Source organism: Trachypithecus francoisi, unplaced genomic scaffold (assembly GCF_009764315.1).
Source record: "Trachypithecus francoisi isolate TF-2019V2 unplaced genomic scaffold, Tfra_2.0 Contig01461, whole genome shotgun sequence".
NCBI lineage: Eukaryota > Metazoa > Chordata > Mammalia > Primates > Cercopithecidae > Trachypithecus > Trachypithecus francoisi.
In genome coordinates, this window is record NW_022681433.1 from 15,646,288 (window position 1) to 15,673,893 (window position 27,606).

The following is a 27,606-nucleotide window of genomic DNA, read 5'->3' on the forward strand; positions in this document are numbered from 1 at the left end:
CTCCCGGGTTCCCGCCATTCTCCTGCCTCAGCCTCCCGAGTAGCTGGGGCTACAGGCGCCCGCCACCTCGCCCGGCTAGTTTTTTGTGTTTTTTAGTAGAGACGGGGTTTCACCGTATTAGCCAGGATGGTCTCGATCTCCTGACCTCATGATCCGCCCGTCTCGGCCTCCCAAAGTGCTGGGATTACAGGCTTGAGCCACCGCGCCCGGCCCTCTTTTTATTTTTTAAACATAGCTACTGGCACATTTGAAATGACACTTGTGGCTCACGTGATCTTTCTGTTGGATGGTGCTGGCACAGGGTGTTGTCTGGGTTATGAGAAGGGAAACTGCCATAGTCTCTGCAGAGTGGGGTGTCACTGAAGACTTCCCGAGGAAGTTGTCCTTAAACAGATATCTGGCTGAGTAGGTATTACACAGGTAAACCCTCAGAGGAGGCAGTCAGCGATGGACAGCACTTTGAGGGAGGGGAGGAGGTAGATGAGAGAGAGCTGGGACCGTGGCAGGGACTGAGGCCTGGCCTGATCATACGGGTCTTGTTAACCCCAATGAGGGTTTTGTTCTTCATCGCTCATGATTTATTCCAAAATCTCATCATTACCAACCCTTTTATCCAACTCCACCTCTTCTATATAGTCTGCAGATAGTCTGGTTATTTCATGGAGGAAATGAGATGATCTGTGATTTCTCTAGAATTTTTCTGTCTCTCCCTTTCCACATGTTACCTACTTAAGTCTCAGATCTGTTTTTCCACATGTGCCTGTTATCTCTGCAAGTCTCCTTCAGGAGTGGCTTCATCAGTTAGCTCCCTTCTTTTCTATGTTTAATCTTTTTCTCCCTGCTTTCTTTTTTACACCAGCCTATAAATGTGCTCCAATCTTTAACCTTATAAAACAAACACAGTCCCATTGACCCCACATTCCCCTCTAATTATTGTTCTTAAAGCATAACATTTTTAAAATTCAATATTTTAAAGCAGTATGTTCAAAATATGTCATCAATATAAAATTATTAATGTGCTTTGACATTCTTTTTTCCCATATTAAGTACTGAAATCTGGTGAAATGGTTTGCACTTAACAGTATATCTCAGTTTGGATGCTGAATTTTCAGTGGTTGAAGTAAAAGAAATTCTACCTAAATAATGAATGTTTAACAGAATAATATTTTACGTTGCTTCAGCTTTTTCTCTTTATTGTGGCAAACACATAAAATTTACTATCTTAACTATTTTTAAGTGTACACTGTTAAATATATTCACATTACAGTGCAACAGATCTCCAAAACTTTTTCATCTTATGAAACTGAAGCTCTGTACCCATTAAACAACTTCCCATTTCCTCCTGTCCCCAGCCCCTGGTAACCACTCTTCTACTTTCTATAATTTGAGTACTTTAGATACCACATATAAATGATATCATACAGTATATGTCTTTTTTTGTGTGACTTGCTTATTTCATGTAGGATGATGATCTCAGGGTTCATCCATGTTCTAGCATGTGACAGAATTTCCTTGGGCATAGTGCTGCCATAAGCATGAGTGTATAAATGTCTCTTTGAGACCCTGCTTTGAATTCTTCTGGATGTATACCCAGAAGTGGGATTATTAGATTACATGGTAGTGGAACTTTTTGAGGAACCTCCTACTGTTTTTCATTGCAGTTGCACTGTTTTACAATCTCACCATCAGTGCAAAAGGATTCCAGTTTCTCTACATGCTCGATGTTGTCACCAACACTTGCTCTTTTCTAATATTAGCCATATTAATGGGTATAAGGTGATATCTCGTGGTTTTGATTTGCGTTTTTCTGGGATTAGTGATGTTGAACTTCTTACATGCTCGTTGGCCATTTCTGTATCATTTTTGGAGAAATGTCAGTTCACATTCTTGACCCATTTTTTTGTTCTTACTGTTGTTGAGATGTAGGAGTTCCTCACATATTCTGGATATTAACCCCTTATCGGATATGATTTGCAACTGTTTTCTCCTTTTCATTCTGTTGATGTGTCCTTTAATGTGCAGAAGGTTTTAATTTTAATGTAGTCCCATTTGTCTATTTTTGCCTGTGCTTTTAGTGTCGTATCCAAGAAATCCTTGCCAAATCCAGTGTCGTGAAGCTTTTCCCATATGTTTTCTTCTAGGAGTTTTATAGTTTCAAGTTTTACATTTAGGTTTTTAGTCCATTTGGAGGTAATTTTTTATATGGTGTGAGATAAGTTTCCAAACAAAATATTTTGTACGTATTGCTGAGACCCTGCTTATAGCAAAGAGAGGGAAAGGTCTGAAATACATGGAGTAATTTTAAATTGGGGGGATTGATGTCAGTTATTGGGCTAGAATACAGTTCTCAGCTTCATAGTATATTCTAGTGTGAATTTCTCTGTTGTTTTTATTTCTTATAGTTGCAAGATACCAATTTGGAAACAGTCGGTAGTCTGGGTTTAGCTGAAGCTGAAATATAAAATTGGTGGGGAGGGCCGGGCGCGGTGGCTCACGCCTGTAATCCCAGCACTTTGGGAGGCCGAGGTGGGCGGATCACGAGGTCAGGAGATCGAGACCATCCAGGCAAACACGGTGAAACCCCTGTCTCTACTGAAAATACAAAAAAAATTAGCCTGGCGTGGTGGCGGGCGCCTGTAGTCCCAGCTTCTAGGGAGGCTGAGGCTGGAGAATGGCGTTAACCCGGGAGGCGGTGGAGCTTGCAGTGGGTGGAGATCACGCCACTGCACTCCAGCCTGGGCAACAGAGCGAGACTCCGTCTCAAAAAAAAAAAAAAAAAAAAAAAAAAAATTGGTGGGGAGAGGCCAGGTATCGCGGTGCATGTTGTTGTGTCTTGTGCCTCTGCTACTAAATATGTCAAGCATTTGATCAGTAGTAGCTGTGCATGACCTTTTAAGACCACTCTGTGAAGGCTATTTAATAGATTTCAAAAGTGTCCATAGCAATTAGTTCCCATATGAAATATTTATTAATCTCATGAATTTCTCAATTTTAGGCTTTGTGCTTTTATTATAGATGAGATGTATTAATTGATACTTCAATAGACTAGTTTCAGATTTTGCTAAAAATAGACATAATTCTATTTTGGGACACTGACCTATTCTTTTTCCAGGTATGTGTAGTACATTTGTTAGCACATTTGAATTTCTCTTCTATGTTTAATGGAGTATAATAACATTAAGAAACCATTCAGGATTTATTTTGAGAGTCTGGATTTTTTTCAATGGTATAGTACCTATTTTTTGAAAGGATTAAAAACTTAATGAATCCATTTTGCAGAATATAGAAGGATGGTAAAATCTTGAGTACTCTTATTAAACATCAGTCAACTTTCAACTAATTTATGTTGTATTAACTTTTTTCCTATAAAATTATTACCTGTAACACAGTTGCTCTGCATGATTTTAGTCTTTCTAAATGTGATAGTGACTATATTTTCTCTTTCTACAGTTTGGGCTCACCTGAAAGTTGGTGCTGGAGGAAAGCAAACCATTTTGTAGTTCTTAAGTTGTTTATTTATAATATAACATTCTTTGTCTTCAAAAAGAATCACTCTGGGCCAGGCGTGGTGGCTCATGCCTGTAATCCCTGCACTTTGCGAGGCCAAGGCGGGCAGATCACCTGAGGTCAGGAGCTTGAGACCAGCCTGGCCAACATATAATGAAACTCTGTCTGTACTAGAAAATACAAAAATTAGTTGGGCATGGTGATGCACACCTGTAGTTCCAGCTACTTGGGAAGCTGAGGCAGGAGAACTGCTTGAATCCGGAAGGCAGAGATTGCAGTGAGCCAAGATCGTGCCATTCTACTCCAGCCTGGGTGACAGAGTGAGACTCCGTCTCTTAAAAAAAGTAAAAAATAAAAATCACTCTGTTGGTTATATGAACCTTTTGAAAAGAAAATGGTTCTGTTAATAAAAAACAGGCCAGCTGCAGTGGCTCATGCCTGTAATCCCAGAACTTTGGGAGGCTGAGGCAGGTGGATTACATGAGGCCAGGAGTTCAAGACCAGCCTGGTCAAAATGGCAAAACCCCGGTACAAAAATTAGCTGGGCGTGGTGGTACATGTCTGTAGTGCCAGCTACTCTGGAGGCTGAGACAGGAGAATCGCTTGAACCTGGGAGGCAGAGGTTGCAGTGAGCCAAGATTGTACCACTGCACTCTAGCCTGGGTGACAGAGCCAGACTTTGTCCCCCAACCAAAAAAACAAAAAAAACTCAAACATCAGTTGACTGATGTTTAATAAAAGTACTCAATCTTATTACACTAGGATTTATGGAAGGATATCTTTCTGGACAGTAAAGCTTAATATTCTTAAAAGTAATATTTTAAATGTAATTTAAAAATTAGCAATATCTCAATTTTAAAGAATGTTTTTCTGTTTGGTTACTCTTGGGGATTAAGCAGCACATCTGTTTGATTTACCTTATTGCATACATTATGAACTACATGAAGGTATAAGGGATACATGTGATTTTCTTTTTTAAAATCACACTGTATATTTTTTAAATTAATACATGCTTAATGTAGAAAATGCAGGAAATCATAAACTATTCATAGAGAATAAACATTACTAATTCCACTAGTTATAATTCTTTTAAAATAATTTTTTCAACAAATATTTGTATGCCTGTTCTGTGTTGTCTACCATTCTAGATATTTGGGATAGAAAAGTGAATTATAGAAGTTCTTGTTCTCAGAAACCTAGTCTAGTTAGATTATAATTTCAGTACAATTACTCTATTTTAATAACATTTTTAAATGATAAAAGCTTAGAGTCTTGTAACAAGGCAGAATAAAAATTTATTAGAAGTTATGAGTAAAGAGTAGTTTCAAGTAAACACAAATTTTAGCCTTTTCATGACTGCAGGTCCTAAGATAACTGAATACATATATGTCTTCCTTTCCCACGGGGTGTTTATCGAATGCCTGTTAAGTGCCTGGCACTGTTCTACATGGTGAGACTATAGCAATGAGCAAGACAGGTGGGATCTCTGTTCTCATGGAGTTTACGTGCTGTGGGGCAGGAAGAGAAACAACAGTAAATAGTTAAGCAATTAATGGAAAGGATAATGACGAATGCTAGGAGGAAAATCAGATGATGTGATTAGATCTCAATGGTCTGTTATGCTGGTTACTAGAATCTATAGCCGGTCTCCAGGTTTCCTTTTAGCTATTTGTCTCTTCACCAGGGAAATTTAACTAATAATGCCCAAAGGAATCAAACAGTGTCATCTTTGCTTCCTGCCCTTTTGTACCGTCTCCTGGAGGTTTCCCAGTCAGTGAAATGGTTAAATAGCGAAAACTGGAAATAATGAAGAGTCAAAACAAGGCATATAGAAAATTATTTCTCAGATAATTTGGACTTTCAGGAAGCTGGGAGTTTGTTGAGTTTTTACAAACTTGAGTTTGTACCTGTCAGTATTTCAACAGTACTTTATGTTCGTATGTTCTGAATTAAGAAAAACAAAACACTACCAGTTATTAGGAGTCGGAAAAAGAGTAAATAATTCTATCCATCTTTGTGGAATTTGCAGTTTTATTTTGAAGTTTTTCATGCCTCATTTAAAAACTGTCATCTATGTTACCTTGTAAAGAACACTTGGTTTGTAACCGAGCTTATTAGACAGTCTTTTAAATTTATGTGTAAGACTTTAGTGCCCTGCTTTCTTTGGTACATAAGAACTTGGAGTGTGACCCATGACTCATCAGTTGACGTTGGGGTGCGTTTTTAGAAACTAGGAGTGCCATAGTAGATTTCCCTTAAGCAGCAGTAGAGGAAGTAAATACAAGAAAACACAAATTTGTCTATTTCTGTGCTGGTGTGATTACAGCTGAATGTTAAACTGATTCTTAGAAATGTGTTACAACACTGGACATTTCAGTAAGCTTGAATCGAATATGTGTAAACAATGTGTCTTGGAAAAAGATTCTTAAATGTAGTAATAACTTACATTTCTCCCATTTTTATGATAGGAAATAACTTTGCAGATAAATATACTTAATATTTAGGTTTGTGTTTTACTTATTTACTTTTGAAACAGAAATGAAGCAGTAAAGAAAAAGCATTGTCTTGAGCATGCAACTTCATTTTTAGTGCTCCATAAAATTGTTCTTATTTTTGATGTAAAGATCTTGTTTCTGTACTTTGCTTTTTAATCATGTATATAAGAACCGATCTTGACTGCTTTCTGATTTCTACTTTATTTCTTTTTGTGCATGCTCCCTTGCTCCTGCCATAAATATACTTCCATACGCATGAAAGTGTATGTGTTCAGATAGATCATGAAAAACAAGCCTGAGGTGAGCTCTTCACCCCAACTACCTGGTTCACCTAGAGTTGACTGCTATTAGTTTTTTTGTATATCCTTCCAGGCATGTTTTGTGTGTATAAACTAGTGTGTGTATCTATATATTAATACATAGCTGTTTTAAAACTCATACTGTTCTGTACCTTGATTTAAAATAGTGCAAAATTTGTTTTACTTTGCTAATTTTTTTTTGAAATTTAACTTGATCACCTTTTGTTTGCTGATCCCACCTTAATTAATGTAACCTTAAGGAAAACAGAGGTTTTCTTTGTTGGATATGATTGTGGACAAAATGATTATTTGAGCCTTTTTGAGCTTTCCTTTTTTTTTCTTTCCGCTATAAATCATGACTCTGTTGCTTAATCCTTTTTCAAGGCAATGCTGAACACAGTAAAAATTAATCTGGACATCTTCATGATAACTTAAAATAGGATATTTACTAGGTGGCTTTGATCTAGCAAATATAGCACAACCATGGAATAAAACATAATTGGTACACTAATGCTGCTAAAAAGCTTGATTATCGCGGAATTTTGTAGTACAAGTTGTGCTTAATTAAAAATTATTTGTTTAACATATCTCTTTGCTAATTGGAAATGTCTTTGTGCATTTTACAGTGTTCATCAAGTGCAGATTGTCCCTTTACAATTTTAATATTTGTAGTGGACACTCTTTTTTTTTTTTTTTTTTGAGACGGAGTCTTGCTCTGTCGCCCGGGCTGGAGTGCAGTGGCCAGATCTCAGCTCACTGCAAGCTCCGCCTCCCGGGTTTACGCCATTCTCCTGCCTCAGCCTCCCGAGTAGCTGGGACTACAGGCGCCAGCCACCTCGCCCGGCTAGCTTTTTGTATTTTTTTAGTAGAGACGGGGTTTCACCGTGTTAGCCAGGGTGGTCTCAAACTCCTGACCTCGTGATCCGCCCGTCTCGGCCTCCCAAAGTGCTGGGATTACAGGCTTGAGCCACCGTGCCCGGCCTGTAGTGGACACTCTTAGAATAGCTTTCATTTTAAGGATTGTCAGGTCATCCATTTTGTTCTTCTAAAAAGGGGGTGTGGGAAAGGTGGTCTTTTCCTTGAGTTCAAGTAGAATATGATGTTAGATCTAGAGGGGAAAAAAGATAAATTGTTTTCAGTAATTTATGAGTATTGCCCTAGAAAGTTTGAATATTTTCAGTGTTACATTGCTTTTCTTTCTGTGAACTATAAGTAGGCAGCATTGTGCAACTGCCAGTATTAATCATTGTAGTAACTGCCATTTGCGTGACTGCTCTGTGGCTTATCTCTGAGCTAGGAACTTTAAGTTTCATTTAGCAGTTAATTGTCATAGTAACCCTGTAAGGTCGATATTTTGCATTTAAGGACTGGAGCTCAGAAAGTTTCAGAGGTAATACACAATTTGGACAAAATAATATGGTTACCTGTGATTGGAAACCAGACTTCTTTGATCCCAAAAGCTGTCTTACTCTTTACTGTACTGGGGTTATATGAAAAGTTAAAGTTTTGATAGAATCATAATTGTTTTCTTTCTTCGTGCTGAGAAGGACTTTAAAGATCGTTTTAGTTTATGCCACATAGCTGGCCAATGAAGAGAGAGGTTCCAGGAGTAAATGGCCACAGTCATGTTCTTGGACTCATAATGAGATGATTTTTCGATAGAAACTCAGTGGAATTGTTTTGTTTTAATGCGGTTGAATGATTTTATAGAAACCCTGGTTTCAGTTTTAAAGGCTGAAAGGGAAAAACCTGTTTGTTGCTTGCATTATCTATCTGTGTCCACACGTCCGTCTGTCAGCCTGTCTGCCATTCATCTCTCTATTAAACCTAGAGAAAGGAATAGTTACGTTCTTTATATACTGCTTCAACTTCTTCAGTGTTTAATTTTGGTTAGTGGTCTTCAAGCTTATGTGGTGAAATGTTTGGAAGGGTAAGGGGGTTACAGAGTAATTGGTTCTGTGTTGCAGAGACTGGACCCGGAAAAAGCATGTAATTACCCTGACTTCTGTAATAGGCTATCAGCAAGAACTCTGATTTTATCAAACCCTTCTTGTAATCCTTATCTAGTGAGATATTTACCTACGTGGTTCTGTGTATTCATTTTGTTTGTCGTTTTCTTCAGAAAAGGTCTGTTTTTCCCCCATTAAAATTCAGTAGGTGAGCACCAAAAGACAGGGCAAGAAAAAAGATCAAATAGAAAATAACTTAATAATAATGCAATTCAATAGGACATGGCAGTTTAGGAGCAAGCATAAGAAAAGGGGTTGCAACAAAAAAAGACTACCTTCTTTGTTTCAACTCTTTGAGCCATAGATTTCTTTCTTTCTTTTTTAAGTTTAATTTGTGGAATAGTAGAATTTTTTACTTTTTATATTATAAAATAATGAAATGGTAGAACATTTGGTAAAAGATATTCATAGAAAATCTGGAAAAACAGATAAGAGTAAAAAAAAGGTGTGTAATCTCTTCTACCATATATCTCCATAGTTTGCTCTTGCTGCTATTTCTAGTTGTTGGGCATGCGTGTAATCTACAGTGAAACTTACGGTGGATGAAATTTGTGATGCTCTTTGAAGTGTCCAAGGACTTCCACTAAATCCTTCCTTATTCTTATTCTTTGCCCTCTCTTTCTTTGATCACCCATAGTGTGCTCGATAGCTGAGGAGCCATTTGCACGGAGTGCACTGCTGACTCTGCCCAGTGTGTGGATCTGCTGGCCATGCTTGCTCTCCTCATCTGAGAGGGTACCATAGTATAGCATGGAAAAAGTATGGTTCATTTTATACTGTGAATTTTTTTTTTTAACATACTTTCTTTTCTTTTTTTTTTTTTTTTTTTGAGATAGAGTCTCGCTCTGTTGCCCAGCTGGAGTGCAGTGGCGCAATCTCGGCTCACTGCAAGCTCCGCCTTTGGGGTTCACGCCATTCTCCTGCCTCAGCCTCCCAAGTAGCTGGGACTACAGGCGCCTGCCACCACGCCCAGTTAATTTTTGTATTTTTAGTAGAGACGGGGTTTCACAGTGTTAGCCAGGATGGTCTTGATCTCCTGACCTCATAATCTGCCGGCCTCGGCCTCCCAAAGTGCTGGGATTATAGGTGTGAGCCACCGTGCCCGGCCTTTTGTAAGGAAGGAAAACGTTTCAGAAAAACAGCAAAACAAATTGGTGCATTGCAGAGTGGTATGAGTAAGATAGGTATGTGTTAAAATGGCAGTTGGACATCTCCTTTTTGGTAGAATACATAATAGTCATTTTTTTTTTCACCAATTTGAAGTTTGTCATTGTTAGGTGCAATGACATTAAGGTAGTCAGGAAGCGTTTCTTAAAATTTTGTGCCCCGTTGTTGACATTTGTGTAGAAGAAAAGTCAACAATAACTATGTACAGATTGGCTGCCCCTTGACAGGTAAGAGACTGCATAAAAAATGGGATCTAGCCGGGCGCGGTGGCTCAAGCCTGTAATCCCAGCACTTTGGGAGGCCGAGACGGGCGGATCACGAGGTCAGGAGATCGAGACCATCCTGGCTAACCCGGTGAAACCCCGTCTCCACTAAAAAATACAAAAAATTAGCCGGGTGAGGTGGTGGGCGCCTGTAGTCCCAGCTACTCGGGAGGCTGAGGCAGGAGAATGGCGTGAACCCGGGAGGCGGAGCTTGCAGTGAGCTGAGATCTGGCCACTGCACTCAAGCCTGGGCGACAGAGCGAGGCTCCGTCTGGGGGGGGGGGGGGGATGGGATCTGACCGTGAAACTGTTTATCTTTTCCGGCACCGCTAGTGACTTCCCTAAGTGGCTATTGTTACTATTTCTTTGTCATCAGTAGATGTCTCTTTACTGATTTGGACTGTCACCTACTGAGTTCTATAATGGCATCGATTACATAAGCATACTGTATTGAAAAATATCATAACATATCCAAGAGTGATTTGCCTGTTTCTAGGACAGTTGTGCTGCTTTTACAAGCTAATTCAGAATGTGCAATTGTACCAAGGTATGTTTTTGTTTTTATTTTAAGGAGTGGCATCAGATAATATTCTTGGTCCCCCAGAACTTAATTAAAGGGCATAGTTCCAAGATGGAATTATGTTAGAAAAGGTGACTAAATCTTTTAGTATAGCAAATGGGAATTAGATTTTAAAGGAAGACATTGACAGCGTTCTTTTTTAACAAATATCTTTCAATTTGTATTATTGATCTAAATTGTAGGTTAAGTGAGCCATAAATTGTTGGTGTTATTAAGTAGTAAAAGATAAACAGAAAGAAAAGTTAGTGTTTTGATACCAGTTTCCTAAGCAACAGTGCTAACATTTGACAGCATAATTATTTTATAAGACACTGAATGAAAATGTAGTTTAAATCATGTGACTTCTTGAAAGTAGAAAAAAGTTTAAAGTTATATATAAAATTTATAATATTATAATTTCTCTTAATATTGCCCTATATCTTATGTACCTCAATTATTTTTGTGCTGTATCTTACAAGTAGATTCAACTCAAAAGTAATTAAAATATTAATTGATCACACATAACACAATGGCTGAAATTAAAAAGACAGCATCAAATGTTGACAAAGGATATGGAGCAACCAAAGCTTATACATTCTTGTTAGAGAAGTCAAATGGTACAACCACTTTGGAAAAGGTATGGTGGTCACTTACAAAACTAAGCATCTACTTTCCCTGGGACTCAACCTTTCTACTCTTAGGTATTTACCCAAGAGAAATGAAAACGTATGTTCATAGAAGTTCTTGTTGATAATCACCAGGAACTGGAAACAGCACAGTTGTCCTTCAGTAAGGGACACAATACAGTGAGATACTGCCAAGCAATGGAAAGAAACAGACTACTGATATATACCACAGCATAGATAAGTCTCAAAAACATGCTGAGTAAGAGAAGCTGTATGCAAAAGAGTACGTACTCTATGTTCCCATTTAGGTGATACTCTAGAATAGTCAAAACTAATCTATGATGGAAAGAACATCAGACCGGAGGTTGTCTCTAGAGATAATGGGGGTTGAGATTGGCTGGGAAGGGCATAAAAAAACCTGGAGTGATGATTCTGTTCTCTTAATAGGGATTTGGGTTCCATAGTTGTATGCATTTATCAAAAGCTTAATTAATATAGACTTAAGATTTGCACATTTTACTTGGTGTGGTGGTACATGCCTATAATCCCAGCTACTTGGGAGGCTAAGGTAGGATGATTGCTTGAGTCCTGGGCAACATGGCGAAATGCAGTCTTAAAAAAAAAAAAAAAGTTTTGCACAGTTTTTTTGTGTGTTTAAATTCTACCTCAAAAGCCAAATGTAAACAAATAGGGAACTTCAGCTGATATGCATTGTGTCATATTTAGAAGTGTACTGACTTCTGCATTTACTTTGAAGATCATGAAGTGATAAAACAGGGAAGGATGAGGAGATATGTGACAGAGCACATATAGTTAAATCTTAATGGTAGACTTGTAAAATACAAGTGTTTACCCTGAAAATGTTGAACTTTTCAGTGTGTTTGAAAATGTTCATAGTAAATTGTTGGGAAGGTCAGGTGCAATGGTTCAACATGCCTATAATCCTAGCTACTCGGGAAGCTGAGGTGGGAGGATCGCTTGAGCCCAGGAGTTCAAGACTACAGTGAGCTGTGATTATAGCACTACACTCCACCGTACATGACAGAACTGAGACCCTGTCTCTAAAAATAAAAATTATAAAAACTTTGGGAAAATGTTAATAATAGAACTTTTAATTGTCCTTGCATGATATATTATTTTACAAACTTTATTTTGTTTCTCTCTGCTTCAATGATATTTATGAGCTTGTGGCTGAGAATTTTTGAGAACTTAACTATACTGTTAATTACACCAAATCGTAGCCTTATTTGAGGAGTTAGAATTTAGAGAGGTATCATTCTAGTTTATTAATGCGGTTGTCTTTCTTTGGGGCTGTCGTCAGTTTACTCAGCAGTGTCTGCAGACAGAGTGATATAAATCATGTGGCTTCTGTGGAATTGCATCACATGTTGCTTATATAGTGCCTTTCTTGTCTTTTCTTTAATGACGGGGAAGAGGGAGGGAACAGTAAGACTTTCTTAATTTCAGGTACTGCTGAATGTGGACTTTGGAATTAGATGAACCAGAGTTTGAATCCCATTCCAATCACTGATAGCCTAGTTGTTTTTAATCCCTTGGATCCCCATTTTTCTCATCTATAAAATGGTAATGGTGATAGTAACTACGTCATAGGGTTTGTTGGAAAGAGTAAATGAAATACTGCTTGTAAAGCAATTAGTATAGTGTCCAGCATGTAGTAATAGCGAATAAATTGAGCTGTGAAGGAATCAATCACTGGAAATGGACTTTATAAGACTCTTCCAGATTGTTTATCAACTGAAGCAGTCAAGTAATATGCTTAAAGGAAGGTAAGCCATACATCAGGCTTATCAGTGTTAAGCCACTTTATTTAGTCTGTGTGATTCTGGGAAGGTTGACTTGAGGCCTTGTTGCAGAAGTGACCCAGGTCTGGCCCATTAAAGCGTCACATGTCCCTGGCTACCGTGATTGGTTCAGCGTAGCCGATGACCAAGCCAGCCATTAGAAATAGGAAGATGTAATTCTGGGGCATTTGTTGGCAATATTGTGGAAGCAGAAAATGGGGTCTAGCACTGTGCCCCTAAAACTGCTGGGGACTAGCTACCACATGAAGCCTGAGAATGAACCCAATCTAGAGGAAGCAGGGTTGGGAGAAAGCCCCGAGTCAGTCACACCGATCTTATTTTTTACTTAAGCCACTTTCAGTCAGGGTTTCCATCATTTGCAGCTGAAAGAATTCTACACACAGTTGCTCACCCAGTTTCTTATATATTAATGCTTCCTACTGATTTCTTTACTTACTGAGTAATTCTACAGTTATGTTTCTGTACCATATATATTTTGCTTGTATAGTGGTTAGATTTTATATTCTTTGAGGAAACGACTAATTCCTGATATGCATGCTTTTCATCCCCATTGGAATATCTGTACCCGTGTTGTCCAAAACAAGACACTAGCCTTTTGTTGACATTGGGTTTGAAATGTAGCTAGTCCCAACTGAAAAGTGATGTGAGTGTAAAATGTATACTGGATTTCAGAAACCTAATATGACCAAAGAATGGGATGGTTTGTGTTATTGGCTAGGAAATGTCTTTGTAGTAGACTAAACTCTGCGAGCTCTCCCAAGTAACCCTATCCTCCGATGCAGTGCCTGGCATGCAGCAGATAACCGACACATATTTGTTGAATGAGTCATGGATTTTCTGGTACGTAGCTGATGTGCCTGTTATGTGCCATGCTGGTTAACTGATAGGGGAAAACAAGATAAAGTGGTTTTAAAAAATGTGTTATTCTTTACTCTTAGGTTTTCTTCATCTAGGCTATTTCCATGGAAACAGCAACCAAAAGATTTTCAGGATTGGCGTAATACTCTTTGGGTGATATTTGCTGCCATTGGTAGCCAAGACCCACAAGTTTAAATATTTAGATGTATGTTTCTTAAGTTTGAGATCCAAAGTGTAAAAGTTTGATGTGAGAGAAAGTTGCTGAATATTTGCCTTTTTGGGGTGCCTTTGAAATTCGTCCCTTCCATTAAAATAATCTGGAGGAAAGTAAAAGAGTTGCCAAAGTACAGGTGCTATTCTGTTCTTACAAAATACCTTTGTTGTTGCTTGTTTTTTACTTTACATTGTCTATCCCTAACTTACTTCCTAATTACAGCTTTGTAAATATGGATCGCTAATTGACCTTTACCTGGTTAGAACATTCGTATATTGTCTGTAACATAAGTGAATTTCTTTTGCTAGAATCACAAGTTCAGATTGCAATGAGGATGCTAGTAGATAAAGATAGAGGCAGTTATATCCCAAATTATTCAGATCACCTAGAGCCATTGGCAAGAAAAACCAAGTGGGATTCCAGATCTTGAGGCACTAATTTACAAAGTGGTGGTCAGTCGCCTTAGAAGACAGTGTTTTCCCAATGAGTAAACAAAGGCACCTTTTGGTATCTGTATCTTAAAGCCCTAGGAGAAAAGCTTCAAGCTTGGTTAAAACATTTCTGTCTAGACCCTTTTATATACAAAGGTTGCATTCAAAGCACTGTACAAATTTTGTGTCCCATGACAAATGTAAGTGAATGTTTTCCAAGCAGCTTTGAGAGAGATTGATGGGCAACTCAGAATTTGAGATGCTATTCAGTTTTATGTTCATTTGAATTGATTTTGATATCTGAACACAGAAGCATATAATTATTTGAATTTTATGGATATAAAAAGTAGTGTCAATTTTGAAGCCTCCATTTTATTACAGTAAAAATTAAAAGTGAAAATACAAAATTGTGGCACATTTTTTGTGTGACAGAAATGAGGTCCGTCTAGCATTTTGGCCCCCATGTAGACGGCAATATATGTTTTCTTCTGGAAAGTTAACGATAGAGGGTAACTTTCCCTTGGATCTGTCATTCACTTGTTTATGTAAACATATATATGTGTATATGTACATGTATGTGTATGTATGTACTGTGTATGTATAGGTATGTATATATTTCGGTCTGTGCGGCCTGCTCATATTTACTACACTTTAAGTACTAGGTACAGTATATGCTTTAAAATTATAGCTCTGCAATCAGACTGCCTGATTTGAGTCATGTTTCCATCCCTTACTAGCTTTAGATCTTAGGCCTTACTCTCAGTTTCCTCATCTGAAAAGTGGGGAGGAATGTGAGAATAGTATCCAACTCAGGGTTATCTTGAGGATTAAATCTTAATTCTCCATTTTGGTTGATACTGTGCCTGATATCAAGTAAGTTCTAAATAAATGTTAGCTATTATAGTTCCGTCTCCAGATCTATTCCCTTTATATGTCAAAATTGACCCCATGCGTTAATCCCTGTTTAATTTAGACTGTGTATGATTTTGTGACTTCGGTCTCATCCCCTTTTGTTTGATAAAAATCCTAATATTCTGTCCTTGTCCTGTGTTCTTGTTTTTTCACTTCTAATTTTAGTGGCCTAGGTGTCAACCTTTTTCTAGCTGCACTGTTTTTCTTTAGGTAATTGGACTTTGATATTTCAGCCACATGTGGGCTGTAGGTGTTGATCATGTCTTTTTTTTTTAAAACAGTGCTGAGACCCTTACCCGTTCCTACCCTTAAGTGATGTGCTGGAATGAGCTGGAAGAAGCTTTGTAGATTGTTTAGCACAGTGCCCCAGTTTTTCAAAGCAGAAGGTTAGGGCCTGAGGCTGCAGCTCCTGCTGATGATGGACATTTGTTGTAAATTGAAAGACATTTTATTTCTCATCAGTACAGTTTATAGAGTAAAATAGTAAATGGATTATTAAATTTTGGCTTTTGGAGATACCAGGAAATTCTTATATTTATGAGAAACTACTTTTGAATTGTAGGGAATATAGGTATATTTAATGGGAAATATGAAGAAAGTTCCCTTATAATTCTCTTTTCTTTGATATGTCTATGCTTTCTTACCCTCTTGCTTCTTTCTCTCTTTTAAAACTTTTATATACTAAAATGTTACTCAAAGCCATTCCACCTTTGATTGTTCGTAGTGATTACCTTAGTTCAGGCTCTCATTACCAGTCATCTTGGTCATTGCAGTAACTTTCTGTTGTACCTCCCTTCATTATTGCCATAACTCTGCTGCCAGAGTTGCCTACCCAGACACATGGATCTAGTCACATCATTTCTTAACTCAGGAACCCTCGCGTTCTCTCTGTACCTAGTCCAGCCTTCAGACCCTCTTTTCTGTCCATCCACCCCCTTGCACGCATATACCCACATAGAGTGCATCAACTATTCCTGAAATACCAATTTTTAAAGCTGTTGTTCCTTGTTCCCCATAACTGCCCATTGAGAGTCCTCCTATTGTTTCGGAGCCAGTGTACTTCTCCCAAGAAACTTTTCCAAATTATTGCAATAGAAATTACTCTTTTCCCCATACTTGCATAACACTTTGCTTCTTTTATTCCACTTGACCCAGATATCCTTATATTAGATGTCTGCCTCTCCTATATGTCACATAGCAGGACTTATAAACTGCTGTGTTTCTCAAAGTATTGGCCTGTTTGAGTGCCATTTTTATTGTGAAATTAGGAAGATAGATTTCAATGAAGTTGGCCATCCACGAAAGGACAGATTGATTTCTGGTAAGCATAGGCCTTAGAGGTTTTTCTCTCTAGTAGTAATCTAATGATAAAGAAGTTTATGATTGAGACTAGAGAAAACAGGGAGGCTAACATAAGCCTTATTTTTGTTTTGTTTTGTTTTTTTTGAGGGGAAAATGCCTACTTAGTGAAAGGCAACCTTCAGAGAAGCACTTTCTATTAGACACTTATGCAGGTGGGTTAAAGTTTACATAGAGACATCTAACTGTATGTTATAACATTGGGGGTAAACTAAGAAAGCCTCTTTGTTAAGTTAGCTCTATTCAATTATATTTCCTTGGCAGTGTCTTAAAGAGTCATTCCTTTTATGTTTAGCTTTGTCTTGTTGTGTACAGATGTCCTTAGACAAAGGTATATTTTCATAAATCATATGCAGATCACTTGATTGAGATTTTTCTTACAGATTTTGTGAAAGATTTTGTTTGGAAAACGTGGGTAAGAGTAAAGAACGTAATATTGAAACAGAGGAAGGGAAGAATGAAGAAAAAGAGATAAAAAGTTAAGAAAATAAAATTTGTGAAATGGAATTGGTCTAGGGTTGGCCGTATGTGTATATTTAACATACACCTCCATGGGATCCTTTCCTGTTCACCATCTTTTCTGTTATAATTTGTTTTAGAAATAACAGTGATTTGGCTTTGTTAAAAACAAAGTTTATAATGATAAATAATGAATCTGTAAACAATTTTAATACTGTATATTTGTTTACATCTCACTCAACTGTGGTGCCATGTACAGTTTTGTGTGTATACATTTTGATGGATTTTAACTTTTTATAGTTTATGTATGTCTTACGGTAGTAAATGACAAAATGTGCATATATTTTATGCATTCTTGACATACCTTTTTCTTAATTTTTTCAATATCTCTAGGCTATATTGTTCGTCTGTGAGTTTTTTCAAATTATCACGAATCTTCAAATAATTTTCTAATAAATTCACTGAAAAAAATCCACATATGTGTGAACCCATGCAGTTCAAGCCTGTGTTATTCAAAGGTCAGCTGTACATGCAAAAGATGGTTGAGCACTATAGATAGTTGTGTTTAATACCCTGCACTGAGGCCACCTACTTGTTCCTTTTCTGAGCCTCAGTGTTGGCTTCCTCTTAGCATATGGTTCCTAATAAGTTTGAGTATCTGAATACTCAGCCTACAGCAGATTAGTAGCAACAACTCTAAGTATGTTGTTGGGGGCAGGGAGAAAAGAGGATGAAATAACAAGTGGCAGATACCATTAGGGGAGGTGGCAGGGAAACTAAAAAGTGGAAGATACTATGCAGGTACGAGAGACAGACTAACAAACATTGAAAACAGAGAGACTTGAATGGTTTAAATGAATGGTTTGAAGTGACAGCTGGCTAGGACACAGGGTTTTCGGGTTTATGGGTGGACATAGAGACAGATATGATAGAATCTTAGTTATTTGTTAAGAGATCACCTTTTGTGATGAGGAAGTGAAACTAGAGGCAATTAGAAGATAATTGGGAAGTAACAGGAACCTGAATTACAGCAGAGGTAGTGGGAGTAAGAATTCTAGAGGCAAAATTGGTAGGATTGGTAAGGCAGATAAAAGTTGAGGACTCATTTCTTCATTCATATTCCCTTTCCTCAGGTTTATTATTAACCACATACTCATGTCAGGCATGGGGGTATAGAGATGAATAACTAAGACTTGGTTTCTGTCTTTTAACAGCTGTTCAGTCTGTAGGGAAGACACATGCAAACAAGTGATTGCAAACCACTGCAGTGCGGTTCGTGATAACTGTGGGAAGTGGTGGTGGAAGGGACATAGTGAGAGGTGTGTTGGGGTGGATTGGGAAGAGCTTCACAGCAGAGTGTTCGCCTGAGCTGACCAGTAAATGGGTGGGGGTTCTGCAGGAAACGAACGCCCTGGGTTCCAAGGAAGGAAAGGACATTCCAGTCAGGGAAGAGGATGCTGTGGTCAGGAAGTTGTAAGTAATTTGGTGTGGCCAAAGCACAAATGTGTAGAATTGTGTCAGAAAGTGAAACTAGAGTCAGATCTGGGAAGGTTTGACTGCAAGCTTGAAGAATTTGGCTGTAATTTTGTAGAAGCAGTTGGGGACTCCGGAAGAGTATTTAGGCAGGGAAAATAGTATCATTGCTTTTTGGATACTAGTGTTGTGACGGAAGGTAGGGCAGGAAAAAGACTGGAAAACCTTTTGAGTTTGCTAAAAGAGTAGATGCAACAAATAACTGAGAGTGGTGGTGGGAATGGAAGAAAGGGGAGGCCACGTTCTGGAGGTGGAATCGAGGGGAACTTGGTGCCTAGGTATGGAAATGAGGCAAGGAGTGAGAAAGAGAAACAGGGGATCCTCTGGTTCTAGTTATGGGACACTGGGAATATAGACGTGCCATGAGGAAGCAGATCATTTAGAGGGAAATAAAGACCCAGTTTTTGAACACAAGTGTGAGGCAGATATACTTTAACAACTGGGAGAAAAATAAAGTTAGATCTATTCTCATACTGCATACTAACCAGAATAAAGTGATAATACAAAATTTTTTATTATATGAATGAACTATACACATGAAGAAAATAGCGGCAAATCTTTATCTCATCATTATGAAGAAGAGGATAAGAGTGGTGGAAGAACTCTCAAAGGGGAAAATGGATGGATTCAATTACATGAAAACTGACAGCGTCTTTATGCTGGTAGACAGCTAAAAGGCAAACAGGAGGCTTGGGAGAGGTGATTGTAATAATGTGATAAAGGGTTGGTGTCTTAATATATTGAGTTCAAATCAATTGATAAAAACAGTACAATTCAATAAGAAAAAACTGGGGCTAAGATTATAAACAGACACTTCACAAGATAACTAAGGATAATAATTGTATGTTTAATTTAGCTGGACTAAAAAAGATGTAGATTAAAATAATGAAATATTTTCAACTATAAAATTTATAAATATTAAAAGAAAATTAGGCTTAGAACAAATTTGAAAAAGTTAGCATATTTATACATTGCTAGTGGGAATTCAAATTTTGTTCACCATTTTGGAGGGCAGTTTTGTAATGTAAATCAGAAGACTTCTTTTCACTTTGGCCCAACAATTTGACTTTTTGGGGGTTTGTCTAAAGGAAGTAATTGGACAGCTGTTACAAAAGAGTGATAGATAGGATGAGAACCAGAACAAGAATGGTATTTCAGCCAGCAAGCTGGGCGTGGTGACTCACACCTGTAATCCCAGCACTATGGGAGGCGGAGGTGGGCAGATCACTTGAGGTCAGGAGTTTGAAACCAGCCTGACCAACAAGGTGAAACCTTGTCCCTACTTAAAAAAAAAGAAAACAGGCGTGGTGGCAGGCGCCTGTAATCCCAGATACTCGGGAGGCTGAAACAAGAGAATCGTTTGAACCCGGGAGGCGGAGGTTATGGGGAGCCAAGATTGCACCATTGCACTCCAGCCTGGGCAACAAGAGTGAAACGTCATCTCAAAAAAAAAAGTTTCAGACAGCAGAGAGTTTCAAGTAGAGAGACGTCAGTGATACTGAAGAGAGATAAAGTAGTGTGCGGGTCTGAGACGAGCTATTAGGTTTAGCAGTTAGACATTCATAACCACAGTGAAACTAGTCTCAGTGGCTGATGGAGGTAGAAGCCCTTTTAGGTAAGGAGTTGACAACTGGAGCATGGTATTTTCAAAACTATTGGAAGTGAAATGGAGGTGAGGGAAAGGGTAACCATTGTAGAAGAATGATGTGTTTTTATTTTTAAAGTTGATAAGACATGAATGTTTTTGTACACGATGGGGAGAAAGTTAGAGATTGAAGGAAGATGAGATAAATGACAAAGGCTTCCAAAGGGATGAGCCCAGGTGGAGGAGAAACTAGCTTTTGGAAAGGAGAGGGAGAGATACGACAAAAGAAGAAAGGAGTTAAGAATGTAGATAGATGCAAATCATAAACCTGTAAACATGGGGGTGAAAAATGTTTTCTTAATGGGGTGGAATGCTGTCCCCTCTGATTGTCTCACTTCCTACCAAAATACAAGATTTCCCCTTTTCATATAGCATATTTTCTCAAAAGAATTGTCTATACTCTTTACTCCTCCCTTCCAGTTCTCACTTGAACTCATTCCAGTGTCTCCACCAAAACTATTAAGGTCACCAATGAATTCATGCTTCTAAATCCAGTGCTTAATTCTCAGTCCTAATCTTATTTTACTTGCTTACAGGATTTGACACAGTTGATTATTTCTTCCTCCTTGGAACACTTTATCTCTTTCTCCATACAATACTCTCCTAATTTTCTTCCAGTCACAATGACCACTCCTCTCTGCCTGGTCCTCTTCATCCCCCAGAAAGGTGCCAAGGCGGAGTCCTGAATCAGCCCTTCTCTTGGCTGCTTACACTCATCCACACTCTTTTAGGGATCTTATTCAATCCGATGACTTTTCGTACCATCTTTACACCAGCGTCTCCTAATTTATATCATCTTCCCAGTCCTCGTCTTTGTACTGGACTTGTGTGTGCAACTGTCTATTCAGTGTCTCTTCTTAGAAATCTAACAGGCAGTCCAACTTTTACATATTCCAACCTAAGCATACCCGTTAAACCCACTCTCTTACAGACTTGTGCATTTCAGTTATGCTAACCCCATCTTTCCAGTTGCTCAGATCAAAAATCTTGGTGTCAGCATTCTCAGCAAACTATCGCAAGAACAGAAAACCAAACACCTCATGTTTTTACTCATAAGTGGGAATTGAAAAATGAGAACACTTGGACACAGGAAGGGGAACATCACACACCAGGGCCTGTTGTGGGGTGGGGGGACAGGGGAGGGGTAGCATTAGGAGATATACCTAATGTAAATGATGAGTTAATGGGTGCAGCACACCAACATGGCACATGTATACATATATAACAAACCTACACATTGTACACATGTACCCTAGAACTTAAAGTATAATAATAATAAAAAAAAAATATTGGTGTCACCCTTTTCTTCCCCTCCCATCAGCCCATGAACACATTTTATTAATCAGCAAACCGTATTGATTCTACCTTCAGAATATATCCAAAATTGAGTAATTTCTCACTATCTTGACTATGTTCATCATGTCCAATCTACCACCATCTGTGGCTCAGAATATTTCAGTAGGCTTTTAATTGCTCCTGCCGTTGACCCGTTCAGATTATTTTCAGCATAGCAACCAATGATCTGTTAAAATCTGACTCAGAGGCCGGGCGCGGTGGCTCAAGCCTGTAATCCCAGCACTTTGGGAGGCGGAGGTGGGCGGATCACGAGGTCAGGAGATCGAGACCATCCTGGCGAACACTGTGAAACCCCGTCTCTACTAAAAAATACAAAAAAAAACTAGCCGGGCGAGGTGGCGGGCGCCTGTAGTCCCAGCTACTCGGGAGGCTGAGGCAGGAGAATGGCGTGAACCCGGGAGGCGGAGCTTGCAGTGAGCTGAGATCCGGCCACTGCACTCCAGCCCGGCGACAGAGCAAAACTCCGTCTCAAAAAAAAAAAAAAAATCTGACTCAGAGTAAAAACCAAAGTTTTTAAGGCCCTACAAGATTTAGTAAGCCCAGTTACCATTCTGATGTCTTGTCTTCTCTGAGCTTTCTTCGTTTTATCTGTGCTTGCCTCCTTACTGTTCTTTGAACACACCAGGGACATTCTCGCCTCAGGGCCATTGTAACTATCGTTTCATTTGCCTGTAACAAACATTTTTACACCAGATATCTGCATGGCTTTCTAGTTACACTTCTTTTTGGTTTTAAATTCAAATGCCACCTTCTCAGTGAGTTCTTCCTTGATCATGCTGTTTAAAATAACTGTCCTTTGACTTCCCTACCTTGCTTTCTTTTACTCTGTAAAACTTTTCAGCATCTAAAATACTGCATTTCATTTCTTCTTGTATATTGTCTATCCTCCACACTCCACCCTCTCCCCCATCCCATCCACATGTTAACTGCACAAGGGCAGGGATTTTTGTCTGTCCAGTAAACGCTGTGGCTCCTCTCATACCTGTCATCCTTCGACTTTTATGTATTATGTGACACTTGTGAATTGGGGGCATTATCCAATAATTACAAATTGCCCCAACTTGGCTGGGCGCAGTGGCTCACGCCTATAATCTCAGCACTTTGGGAGGCGGAGGAGGGCGGGTCACGAGGTCAGGAGATGGAAACCATCCTAGCTAACACGGTGAAACCCTGTCTCTACTAAAAATACAGAAAAAATTAGCCAGGCATGGTGGCGGGCGCCTGTAGTCTCAGCTACTCAGGAAGCTGAGGCAGAAGAATGGTGTGAACCCGGGAGGCAGAGCTTGCAGTAAACCAAGATCGCAGCACTGGACTCCAGCCTGGGCCACAGAATAAGACTCCATCTCACAAAAAAAAAAAAAAGAAAGAAAGAAATTGCCCCAGCTCAGCTGGCTGGTAAAGAGTGTTGCTGTTGAAGAAAGCCCACGTGTTGGAGGTGCTGGAGAAGTCTTTCTTTTTGGTGGAGAAGTCTTTCTTTTTGGAGTAAAGTTCTTTCCACAACGGTCTTTTCTTATTAGCAGAGATTCATCTAGATGTTATTGGAAAGGTTTAGCGTGATATTTAATATATGTCCTTTTTGAAATAATTTTATGTAATTTTGTTTCCAAGTTAAGGTAACACGATTTAGTGTAACTTTGAAAGTATAACTTTAGTATAACTGTCTCAGTGTAGGAATTAGGCAGGTAACCCAGTTTGGTTTTTGCCTTCATCCTTTTGCACTAAAAAAACCTTTTTCATCATGGCTTAGGAGAATTTCAAAATTAGGAGAACAAAAGGTGAAGGGCATTTAAGATTTTAAATTTTCTATTAGCCACAATTTGACCTCCCTTATATAGAGTATTTAAAAGATTAAACTTATCAAGAAAAAAAAAAATGAGCAAATACTGAGACTAAAAGGTAAATATACCAGTGTTTTGTTATATATAAACAGATACAGAATCATGTTTGAGAGCTAAATTCAAACTCCCTCTGTGTGTGTACGTGATTAATTACTGTTTAAGCAAAGCCAGTAGATTCTAGTTATAGCCAGTAGTTTATAGCATAAAATTTATGTGAAGCTCCCATATGATATGGTAAATATTTCTATGCAGCTAAAGATCCAGATACACTTCTTCCAGTAGGAAAAGGCTCTGGGGAAAGAACTTTATTCCAGGAAAGACAGACTCCTATAGCAAGGCTCAATCAAGCCTTTTTCCATTTTCAGTTTTTGCTTTTCCAAAAAGATTGTTGGTTATTGACCGCTACTTCTTGTGAAGGAAGGGTTTTAGACCTCTTCGATGCTCTGTATCCGTCATTTTCCTCCGTTTCTTTCATTGAATCCACAAGATCAGAACTATTTTCACAATGCCTTTCTCACTCTTTTTTGCACAAATGTCTAGTAGAATTTTCCAGACCTCACATGTGAGCTCATGAAAGATTAAAAACAGAAACATATATGAGACTCCAGATTTACAAAAATGTAAAATAATGTATTTCTTTTCACTATGTTTTTTATTTTGAAAAAAGTTGTTTTCCATAAAAATGTTAACCTACTGGGTTTTTTTATTAACATGGATATTTGAATTTTTATTACTAATGTAATAAGTGATAAAAGCTGTTTGGGAACTTCAGTAATTTTTAAATTAAACTTTTTATTTTGAGATAATTGTAGATTCACTTACAGTTGTAAGAAGAAATAATACAGAGAGATCCCATGTACCCTTTATCCAGTTTCCCCCAATAGTAGCATTTTGCAGAACAATAGTACAGTATCACAACCAGGATATTGGCATTGATACAATTTGCATTGTCACATAGCCCCTTGTGTTGCCCTATTATTTGCCCCAACCCTTCTTGATCCTTGGCAACTACTAATCCATTTCTATAATTTTGTCATTTCAAGAATGTTGTGTACATGGAACAATATACAGTATGCAGCTTTTTAGCATTGGCTTTTTTCGCTCATAATTTTCTGGAGATTCACAGAGGTTGTTGTTTATATTAATAATTCATTCCTTTTTATTGCTGAGTAAAATTCTGTGGTATAGATGTACCACGGTTTGTTTACCCATTCATCAGGGGAAGGACATCTGAGTTGTTTTGTAGTTTCTGGCTATTACAAATAAAAGTTGCTAGAAACGTTTGTGCACAAGTTTTTGTGTGAATGTAAGTTTTCACCTCTCTGGGATAAATGTTTAAAGGTACAGTTGCTGGATTATATGGTAGTTGTGTGAGTTTTTTAAGGAAACTGCCAAACTTGTCCAGAGTGGATAAAAGGATTCTAAAGTCAAACAAGTTTGACAGCACTGCTTTATACAAAAGCAGCTATCAAAGCTGATAGGTGACATATACAATGAGAGAATTTTCTTGTGTTGATACCAAGTAAGGAAACTTTTTTCCCTTACCCCTTTGAAGATTAAAGGGAGTATTACCTTATTCTTTGTGCATTTGTAAATTAATGGGCTGGGTTCATATGTTGATTCCTTTGAAGTGCCACAAATGCACATTATTTCCTCATATATCAATATAGTTATACATATCAGGACTCTTTTGCATTTCAAGATCATGTATGATCCTGAGAACAATCTTTTAAATGCCTCGTATGTCTTAAGAATTGGGAATACAAAAGATTAAAAAGACGATTTTTACCCTCAAAGAGGAGGGGAGGCAGATGAGCAAACATGCACTGTAGGAATTGCTGAAGGGAAAATAGGTGCAAAGGGCAGCAGGAACAGAAGGGAAGGAGGAGCACTCAAGAGTAGGAGGAGGCAGAATTTGAGCTGAAGCTAAGGAATGAGGAAGATGGGCCAGGAGGACTTGAGAGGGAGGGTATTCTTAGACCCCTGGTACCGATGAGGTAAGGGAACCACATCTGTTTCCTGTCTAACGTTTGGTGGTAACTCTTAGCTCATCATGTTTTTCCCTGGGCTGGATCTCTTAGGTTAGGGCCAGCGAAGACCCTTTAAATCTGAGTCAGGAGTAACATCAAGAGAAATGAACTGAATAATACATAGTTTTGGAGTATGCAAACTGATGGTGGAAAACCATAGTTCTTTCCGAGAGTCTTTTGGATATTCTTATCCCTTAAACCAGGAAGATCAAGCATGTCAATCTTAACTGGAATTAGGTAGTAAACTGTCTTCCTATTGCACTGGCTATTTTTCAAGATACTGTTTTAAATGTGTTGTAATAATCCCACCCAAGCTAACAGCTTCCTTCTCTTTACTATTCCAGCAATACTGTTAAACAGATTACACAGTTAGAAAAGATGCACATTATGCTACACTTTATATTTTAGGAAATGTTTGAGACATTTAACTTGTACTTTAATATTTCACACTGTTCACAGATATATAGTATCTGAACTCAAGCATATATGAACGTGGGCATATCCTCCTGTATACATAGATGTAGTTTTGTTACCTAAACTTGCTAGGAGAAAGCATTATTGTCACCCCGTTGGTTATTCAACATTTATTGAGCTCCTCCCCTGTGGGAGGCTCACTCTTAAGAGCTGATAGTCCAGTGAGGGACCCCGGTGTGAGAGCAGTGTAAGGCAGTACAGCCAACTTGCACACAGAGCAGAAAGAGAAAGATCTGCCTGAACTGGCAGAAGAGGGGTGGGATTGGGACTTAGAGAAGTGAGGTCAGGATGCCTTTCTCCTTGCAAAACTCATACTCTAAAGCTTTCATGGAATATCTTTCCTATTGTGTTATTTTAAGCCAGAAGGAACTGGGTTTATCTTCCTTCTTTGTTACTAAGTAACTATATGCTATATGGCTTTGCACAAATAATAAAATCTGTCTGAACATTTGATTCTTTATTGTTAATAATAGATAAGACATTGCGCCTATGGTTTGCCGGATACAGCAGTATGTATGTGTATATATACACGTGTATATATATCTGAACTTATAGATGTTTTATATAGACATATATTGCCTTATATATAATTACATATAAGTATATACTTACATAATATATATACTTACATGTTATATGTAAGTATATATACATATATGTGTTTATATACTTATATATACATAGATACATATATGTGTTTATATACATATGTGTGTATATACTTATATATACACATAATGTATATACTTATATATACACATGTGTGTATATACTTATATGTGTGTATACATGTATGTGCTTACATATACATATATGTATATATACTTACACGTATATACATATATGTGCTTATATATACACGTATATACATATATGTGCTTATATATACACGTACATACATATGTGCTTATATATACATATATGTGCTTATATACACATATGCATGTATACTTATATATACACATATATACTTATATAGACTTATATACAGATATAATTATGTAAGTCAACATAAAGAATAAGTGTATATACATACTTATTCTTTATGTTGACTCTTTGAGATAGACCACTGTTACTAAGTGGGAACATGTTAATTTTCCTCATGAAAAGTGTTTTGATAAAATGAAAATAAGGAACTGAAGTTATTTAGAGATTTAGAAAGTAGCTAAAATATAATCGTCTTAAATACTTTCTTAGTCATCATGTGGGAGGCTAGAATTGTATTTTTCTTGAGGAAAAGAAAAATTAGAATAAATACTATCACAAAGAGGAGTTAAAAATAAGTGAATATTCTTGCTAATTGGTAGTTCTTGTTAATTGGGTAGGAAACAAGAATCTGCAGAAATTCTGTATTAAAATACCTAGCTTGAACCCGACTGTCTGGCTGAGATACATGATGTTTCCTTAATCTCATGCACTTAGCACTGGCATATTAAAAGGTATGATGCTCAAAGGGAGAAGAGCATGAATTATAAAATGCGAGAAATGTTTGGTTTATTGATGTTGGTATTGATAGGAGTTTACAGGCTGCTAGTATTTTTTTTTAATTTTTTTTTATATTTATATTTATTTTTTTTTTTGAGATGGAGTCTTGCTCTGTTGCTCAGGCTGGAGTGCAGTGGTGCGATCTCGGCTCACTGCAAGGTCCGCCTCCCGGGTTCATGCCATTCTCCTGCCTCAGCCTCCCGAGTAGCTGGGACTACAGGTGCCTGCCACCGTGCCCGGCTGATTTTTTTTTGTATTTTTAGT

The 27,606-nt window shown here is 38.0% G+C and overlaps 1 protein-coding gene across 2 annotated transcripts in view; it reads left to right on the forward strand.

Annotated features, from left to right (window-relative positions):
- The window catches only part of LNX2 (ligand of numb-protein X 2), a 75,881-nt gene that overhangs the window by 8,953 nt on the left and 39,322 nt on the right, over positions 1-27,606 (forward strand). Inside the window, exon 2 of one of the 2 annotated variants that reach the window (XM_033236538.1) lies at positions 13,687-13,811. The exons of the other annotated variant lie outside the window; for it this stretch is intronic. The gene's annotated coding sequence lies outside the window, so the exon portion shown is untranslated. The remainder of the gene's footprint in view (positions 1-13,686; positions 13,812-27,606) is intronic. 2 annotated transcript variants of the gene reach the window in all.